The following is an 8078-nucleotide window of genomic DNA, read 5'->3' as shown; positions in this document are numbered from 1 at the left end:
CCACTGTAGACTTCCTGACTTACAGAAGAACGGAAAAAAGTTTAACATGAAATGAAATTTAGATTTTTAGTTTTTACAGTGGGTTGGGAAATTATATCTCAACCTCCCTGAGATTCCATTCAAAAGCTGAAAAGTATTAGCCCATAGATTGAATTTAAAAGGAGAGTGAGAACAAAATACATTTTATGGTGTGCATCTTACATAGTTACGTTTTTTAAAAAATTGGTTACAGTTATAGTGCACATGTGATAAAAAGGGAATTCCTTATTATAGCAACTAAAATAAAATACTTCATTTACATGATTTTAAAGTTACTTTCTTTCCTAACACTCTTCTGAGAGCAAACTGGACATCCTTGTTTCTGAGGCTGTATACCATGGGATTTAGTAATGGAGTGACAATGGTGTATATCACCATCACTAGCCTGTCCTTATTGGACACATAGCTTGCTGTAGGCCTTAGGGAGATGAAGGAAGCACAACCGTAATGAACAATGACAACAGTGAGGTGAGAGGAACATGTGGAAAAGGATTTCTTCCGCCCCTCAACTGAGGGAATCTTCAGGATAGTCCTCAAGATGCAGAGATAAGAAATACACACAAAGAAGAAAGGCACCACAAGTACGAGAACTCCACAGATGAAGATGACAAATTCATGAACATCGGTATTGGTGCAAGCCAGACGAATGACTGGTGAGATGTCACAGAAGTAACGGTTGACCTTGTTGGCATTACAGAAAGCAAGGCTAAAAACTAAATTTACTACCATAAGGGAGGCCAAGAAACCTCCAAACCCACAGGCAGCTGCCAGTTTTCCACACATCTGCCAACTCGTAAGGATTGGGTAATGCAGAGGGTGACAAATGGCAGCATAACAATCATAACCCATCACACCTAATAGCAGGCAGTTGGTAATAGCAAAGCCAAGGAAAAAGAACATTTGAGTGACACCGCAGGTGAAGGATATTGTCCTGGCCACAGAAAGTAGATTAATGAGCATCTTAGATAAAATCACAAAGGTGTAGAAAGTCTCAGAGGTGGAGGGAATGCCAAGGAAAGATGTACATTGGTGTGTGGAGGCTCTGACCCAGGCAGGTGATACTGATGTTGGTGACATTGCCACTCAGAATGACTAGATACAGAAAGAGAAAAACCACAAAGAGGGCAAGCTGATTTTCACCAAGGCTTGAAAAACCTATTAACAGGAACTCAGCGGCCATTGTGAGGTTTTCTGCCATGACCTACAGACAGGAGAGAAAAAATAAACCATATTCAGGTACATGGATATAAGAGGCTAGGATATTTCTCCTCCTAAATTGAAAAGGAGAATAGAGGTGGAACACAGAGTAGTAGGATCTTAGTTTGACTGAACATGATTTTCTCTCTTTTCAACTCTGCATGATTTTTTTTGTACTTTGGCTTTCTCTATTGGTTTTGGCAGACTTTCAGATTTACCATGCATTTAATTTTATTTGGCTACTAAGATCACTACTGCACTAAATTAGCTCCTGTGTCTTCCTATGTTTTCCTGACCTGGTGTTTCTAAGACTACTAGAAATGACTGTTCCCAGAGCTAAGGACTAAAAAATAGAATGGGTGTCATACCCACTGTAGCCTTGTATCTGAGAAAGAAAGTGGAGCTAAAGCCATGGAGAGAGCAGCTGGGCTAGCCTCCTCCACACTTCTACTCTCTGTGTGGATGGTGGTGATGGCTGCACAACTCTATCAATTTTCTAAATATCCCTGAATTGTACATTCAAAATGGATGATTTTTATGGCATGCCATGTTTACCTCAACAAAGCTGTTTTTAAAAAATAAAACCATTGAGCTATTTAGAGGGGGATTTAGAGGGGGATAGAGCATCCATAATGAGCCCTGGTTGTGCAGTGTCAAGCACTCAGCTGCTAACTGAAAGGTTGGTAGTTCGAACCCACCAGGAGAAGATGTGGCAGTCTGCTTCTGTAAGGATTACAGCCTTGGAAACCCAGTGGGATTGTCCTACTCTGTCCCAGAGGGTTGCTATGAGTCGCAATTGACTCGACAGCAGTCAAAATTGACTCGATGGCATCCATAGGTACCATTTTAGTGATTTAACTTTTTGTATATGTGTCTGTTTTAATCACTAAATAAGTCCTTTGGGGCATTAAGATTCATTTAATATCCATCAATTTAGATGTCCTTTAGGATCTCTAAATGTTCTTGGAACACATTACAGATCATCAAAAATTATTATAAAAAATTATAAATTATTTGCATTTTATGTCTGTGAAGCTAGAGTTTATCATGCTATTAGTGCTCATTTTTATCTCCAACAGCCAATGAAAAGAGCCATGACATAAATATACACAAACAGAAGAGAAGATTATGCCCATGAACAATAGATTGGGGTCTATGGAATTCAATATAGATAGATTGAGTTAGTTTAAATGTCATGATTGTTTCACTTATGTTCCTCTTTAGACAAGAATGTAAACTTTAAAAAAAAAAAAGCAAGCGAACTGATTTTGACACATTGTCTCTATCTAAATGTAGGCTGTTTCCTAAGTGACCAGGGTTATCCCTACTGCCTTTTTCCTCCATTTCCCTTACTCATCACCACCTCTATTTTCTATAGTCCCCTTTGGAATTCACCAACATAGAACACAACATGGTCTACTGTAGAGTCATTGAATTTTCAGACATAAACTGCTTTTAAAAAAACATTGTATGTGGGTTGTGGAGGCATCAAGACACTAGTAATTTGGGGTCAGGGCTTTGCAAAAATCTTCTTTGTAGTGTAAAAGCAAAGAAACATACACTACTTTTAATTCTCCAGCGATGGTTTCTAAGGAGGCTGGTGGTGCCGTGGTTCAGGGCTCTGATGCAAACCACAAGGTTGGTATTTCAAAGCCACCAACCACTCCAGGGGTAATGTGGCAGCCTGCTTCCATAAAGATTTAACAAACCCGTTGCCACTGAGTCAACTCTGACTCGTAGCTACAGTATAGAACAGAGTAGAACTGTCCCATAGTGTTTGCAAGGAACATCTTTGAACTGCCTACCTTTTGCTTAGCAGCCTGAGCATTTAACCACTGTGCCACCAGGGCTCCTCCATAAAGTTCACAGTCTTGGAAACCCTATGGGACAGTTCTGCTCTATCCTACAGGATCACTAGGAGTCAGAATTGACTTGATGGCAGTGGATTTGGTTTTGTATTTTTAGTGAGAGTTTCAAAACTTAATAATTAAGGAAATTAAGAATAGTTTTTAGTGGTGTATATCTTAGTTCAAATTTAATATATTTACTATACACCTTAACCACCCCTTATTTCTAACAAACAGAAATTAAAAAAAAAATTCAATTTTTTATTTACTTTATGTATTAACAAATATTAGTCTGGGACAAATTTACCTTTAATTAAGGAGTAGCAAAAAGAAGAACCCTAACACAATAGGAGAATAAACATTCTAGAACATAAAAAAAAAAGGAGAATAAACCTGAAGTGTCAGAAAAGAAGCAAACCACGAAAATATCTATAAAAGTTCAGCAAACGTTAACTCTGTAACAAGTGAACAAAAACAAAAACAAAAAACAGAAGAAAACTCTAGCAAAACTACAGGGATTAATTAACTGTAATTAAATGAAATAGCGAAATACTTTTAAAAGGACTAAAGAGAAAATAGAGACAAAAAAGAAAAAGAAGCAACATAAACATTATTGGAGTCCCTGTAAAGCAAATTCATTATTTAAAACTACTATTAAAGAAAGTTTTCCTGAAATAAAAGAAGACCTCCGTCTATATACTGAAAGGTACATCATTTATTTGGGAAAACTGATCAGTCAACTCTAAGACATATCCTAGTAAAACTATTAATATTTAAGTATAAGGAAAAAAATCTATGCCTTTGAACAAATAGGTCACTAACAATAAAAAAAAATCATATTGGAATCAAATTTCTACACAGAAATATAAAATGCACAATGAAAAAGTGTTGAAGTTTTCAAGAAATTCAAGTTTGATCAAGAATTTTAATACACAGAGTTATATAAAAATAATTTTAAACATGCTAAGACCCCAGGAATATCCAAAACCACTAGCTTTTCTTGATGAAGCCACTAGATGAAGAGCTCCATTCACCAAGAGTTGATGGGTCCTTGGGCAGAAGGACTAGTTATGGACACTGAGTAAAGATAGCTAATTTTAGATCCAAGACCAAAACAAGTGAGAATAAGGGTAGAAGTATAGTATATAAATGTTATGTACTTGAAAAATAAAAAAAATAGCACACTTTAAAAAATAAGAAAAAAGGGAAAAGAGAAATGGTGAAGTAGAGAAAGCTTACCTATTGCTGAATAAAATAGATGAGACTCAATAGCTGTCATTTAACACTGATAAACCAAATAACAAATACCTCAGAAAAAGCAAAGGAGCCCTGATGGTGCAGTGGTTAAGTGCTCGGCTGCTAACTGAAAGGTCAGTGATCAAACCCACCACTTGCTCCAAGGCAGAAAGATATTGCATTCTGCTTCCAGAAAGATTACAGCCTTGGAAATCATATGCGGCAGTTCTACTCTGTCCTATAGGGTCACGGTAACTTGGAATCTACTTGACTGTAATGGGGTTTGTTTGTTTGTTTAGAAAAAGGGACTAAAGATAAAAAATCATCAGATAGATTCAGAAAGTAAAACTTAACTATATGTGGTAGATAAGAGACACATTTATTACCAATTGATTCAGAAAGGCAAAAATAAAGACACGAGGAAATTATACCAATACCACAGAAACCTTAAAATAAAGGGGTAAGATGTTTAGATTTGTAAATTTAAAATTCAGACCAAAAGCGTTAAACTAACAACAAAACAAAATATATTTTTAAGGCTAACAGCTACAATTAACAATAAAATTATAATAAATGTGAATATATGTCCTAAAAAAACATAGGTGCAATCTTCAATAAGACGGAGATTATAAAATATTTACAAGGAGAACCAGGCAGAAACACTAACGATAGGACACTTAAACACAGAATAGTAAAGAAAAAAAATGTGTAAGTAACATTTTGGGAGACCTAAAGAGTTCAAAATCAGTGAAGTATATTTCATGGGTATATATTGAACTTTGTATTCTAATAAAGAAGTGCATACACCTTCTTTTCAAGGTACATAAAGTATTCATGAATGTTGACTGTGTATTATGCTGCAAAGAAAACTTCAAACAATGTCACAATGTGGAAATGATATAAGCAACATTCCTTGATCTCAATTTACTAAAATTACCAAAGGCCAATAAAGTAAAAAGCCTCCTTCATCTGAGCATTTAAAAATACTTTTAAACAATTACTAGGTCAAAGGAAAAATGCAAAGTGAAATGAAATAAGTTTAGAAAATAATATTAGTTATATTTTATATATTAAACCCAGTGCCGTCCAGTCGATTCCAACTCATAGCGACCCATATTAGAATACACATATGAGCTAAAATTAAAGCAGTGATCAGAGGAAAGTTCCTATACTTCAATATTTATATCAATAAAAATGAAAAAAAAAAACATCAGCAAGTTACAAAAGAACAAATTTAAAAATGAAAAGGAATTAAATAATACAATTAAAATGATAATACAGAAAACACTAGAATATATACACGCATACACACATACATACATATACATTCACACTCACATAGATTGGTTCTTTGAAAAATGCAGACAAAAGAAACAACCTACTACTATTCTATCCAGAAAAAAATGAGAGAGACAAATATACACAGTACAAGATAACAAAGAGAATAACCATTTGAAAGACGTTTTCAAATGTCATAAAAGAATGTTTTGCACAAATCTTTGAGAGAAATTTAAAAGTCTAGATGAAATCAATACTTTTGTTGAAAATAATTCATAGACATGACCTCAATAGAAATAAAAATAGTTTTAGAGACTAATTTCCTTAAAAGTACAGAATATTATCAAAGAGCTACCCATCAAAAAAGACACCACACCCATATTGTTTCGTAAAGAAGTTCCACGAACCTTCATATACAAGGTGATTCCAATGCCATAGAAACTGTTTCTCATACATATTAGTAACTGAATAAATGCTTCTTTAACACACAGACAAAATCGGTTTCAATCTTGAACTCACGCAACGTCCAAAAATAAATTCTTAGGGGTATATTATAAAACACAAAAAAATTAAAGGATCAGAAAACAATGTATCTCTGTATGGAAAACTTGAAAAGCTAAGCTTAAAGATAATGAAGGGTAATCAGAAAGTAGTAAATAACCAACAATTTGGTTATATGAACTGTTTATGTACATCAAAAACATAATCAGAAATGTTAGAAAGCAAACAACAAATGGAAAAATTACCAAAAATCTCTCTGTCAAAATGTTAATATTAATCAATAACTTACTACAAACAGATGGAGAGAATAACTAAAATTCTAAAGTAGATAACGGATACAAGCATATAATTTATAAAATAAGAAATAAAATGCAACAAACATAGAAAAATTACTTCTGCTTGATTAAAAATGTACCGAAAATTAAAATTAAACTGAAAGACCCTTTACACTTATCAAAGTAGTGGAGATCTGATTTATATGATAAGCAACAAAAATATTTGTTAATGGGATTCTAAATTGGTTATAAATTTATGCAAAGAAATGCATCAAAATATATCAAGGCTCTTAAATACAGTCATTCAATTTGTTCCAGTAGTTCCATTTCTGAAAGTCTACCCTACTATAAAAGATTTATGCATAAATATGTACTTATAAGGAAAATTTGGAAGTCATAATAAAAACTCATAGTATTAGATGTAAGAAAGCCAATAATGTGTAGTGGCTGAGACTACGGAATCTGGGGCCAAATAACTTGGGTTTGGGTTCCACTTCTTCCATTTGGTGATTGAGTGACCTTCGACAAGTTATTTAACCTCTCTGTGCTAGTTTTCTCACCTGAAAAATGGGCTGTGGGAGAATTAAATGCGTTAGCATATGCAAATTTCTCAAAACAGTGCCTGCTACATAGAAAACCTAAAACCTGAGCATTCTCCTAGTGCTATGATTTGCTTTTACTATTTTTCTAACCCGGCTCTGTCCTCCCTAAACAAATCTGCCATTCTAAGACAGTGATTTTAAAATTATATACTTATTCACTGGGTTATAGAATCAATTTATGGTCAACAGTCAGCAGCTTTAAAAGTCAGATAGACAGTAGATGAAGGAAAAGCACACAGAGTATTAGTAACCTTTATTTAAAGTGAATGTTTTCTTTCACTTTGTTTTTGTATCTGTGCATGCTAAGTATGTAAAATATATTTCTTACTTTGTCTTGCCGGAAGAGCTATGAATAAAGAATATTTTAACACGATAGGCTGCGGTACGATGGCCCACTTTTGTGTGGCCTTTCTTGCCGTGGTCTCCTCCCCCAATTGTGAAGTTGGAGGAGGTCAGACACCACCCCCACGCCATTTTTACATGGACTGACCACCTGACTCAGCAGCAACCTTGTTGGAAAATGAACAGTTCAAATGGGAAAAAGTGGTACATTTCAAGACCCAGGGATATCAAAATTTACAACTTACAAAATATCTTCTTACCCAAAACTTTATAAAATTCTAAGCTCTTTAGGAAAAAGATGAAAATGCTATTGATAATCTCGTTTCTTACTACAAATTCATCTCTTCCAGCTCCAAAATTTTATACCAAATTTTATGCCTTTGCCTGTGTTTGTTTGAACAGACCCTCTGGTCTCTCAGGAAAAAACAAAAACAAACAATTCACTCGTGAGTCAGGTTCTGATAGTGCTTCTTTCAAATCAACACGTATTTATTGAGCACACACTAAGTCCCAGTCACTCTATGTGGTTCATGGGATACATCAGCAAACAACACAATGACCCCTGACCTTATGAAACTTACATTTTAGAACTTCACATATTCAAGATAACCATCTGTTATCATTTCTCTCTTGCCAGAACAATTTGAGCTCTGAGAAGGCAGAGACCATGTTGGTGTTCATTTAACAAAAGTTATGTACCAGGCATCATGCCTTCTCATGCAAATCTGTAACCCCAGTCAGCAAGAGCGTTCCTAACAAAG

At 34.7% G+C, this 8078-nt stretch overlaps 1 pseudogene; it reads right to left on the bottom strand.

The window, feature by feature from the left end:
* Window positions 1-291: 291 nt before the first annotated feature.
* Window positions 292-1441, bottom strand: LOC100654143 (olfactory receptor 10R2-like; annotated as a pseudogene).
* Window positions 1442-8078: the final 6637 nt, after the last annotated feature.

Source organism: Loxodonta africana, chromosome 3, assembly GCF_030014295.1.
Source record: "Loxodonta africana isolate mLoxAfr1 chromosome 3, mLoxAfr1.hap2, whole genome shotgun sequence".
In the NCBI taxonomy this organism is placed as follows: domain Eukaryota; kingdom Metazoa; phylum Chordata; class Mammalia; order Proboscidea; family Elephantidae; genus Loxodonta; species Loxodonta africana.
This window is presented reverse-complemented; position numbering and strand designations above follow the sequence as displayed.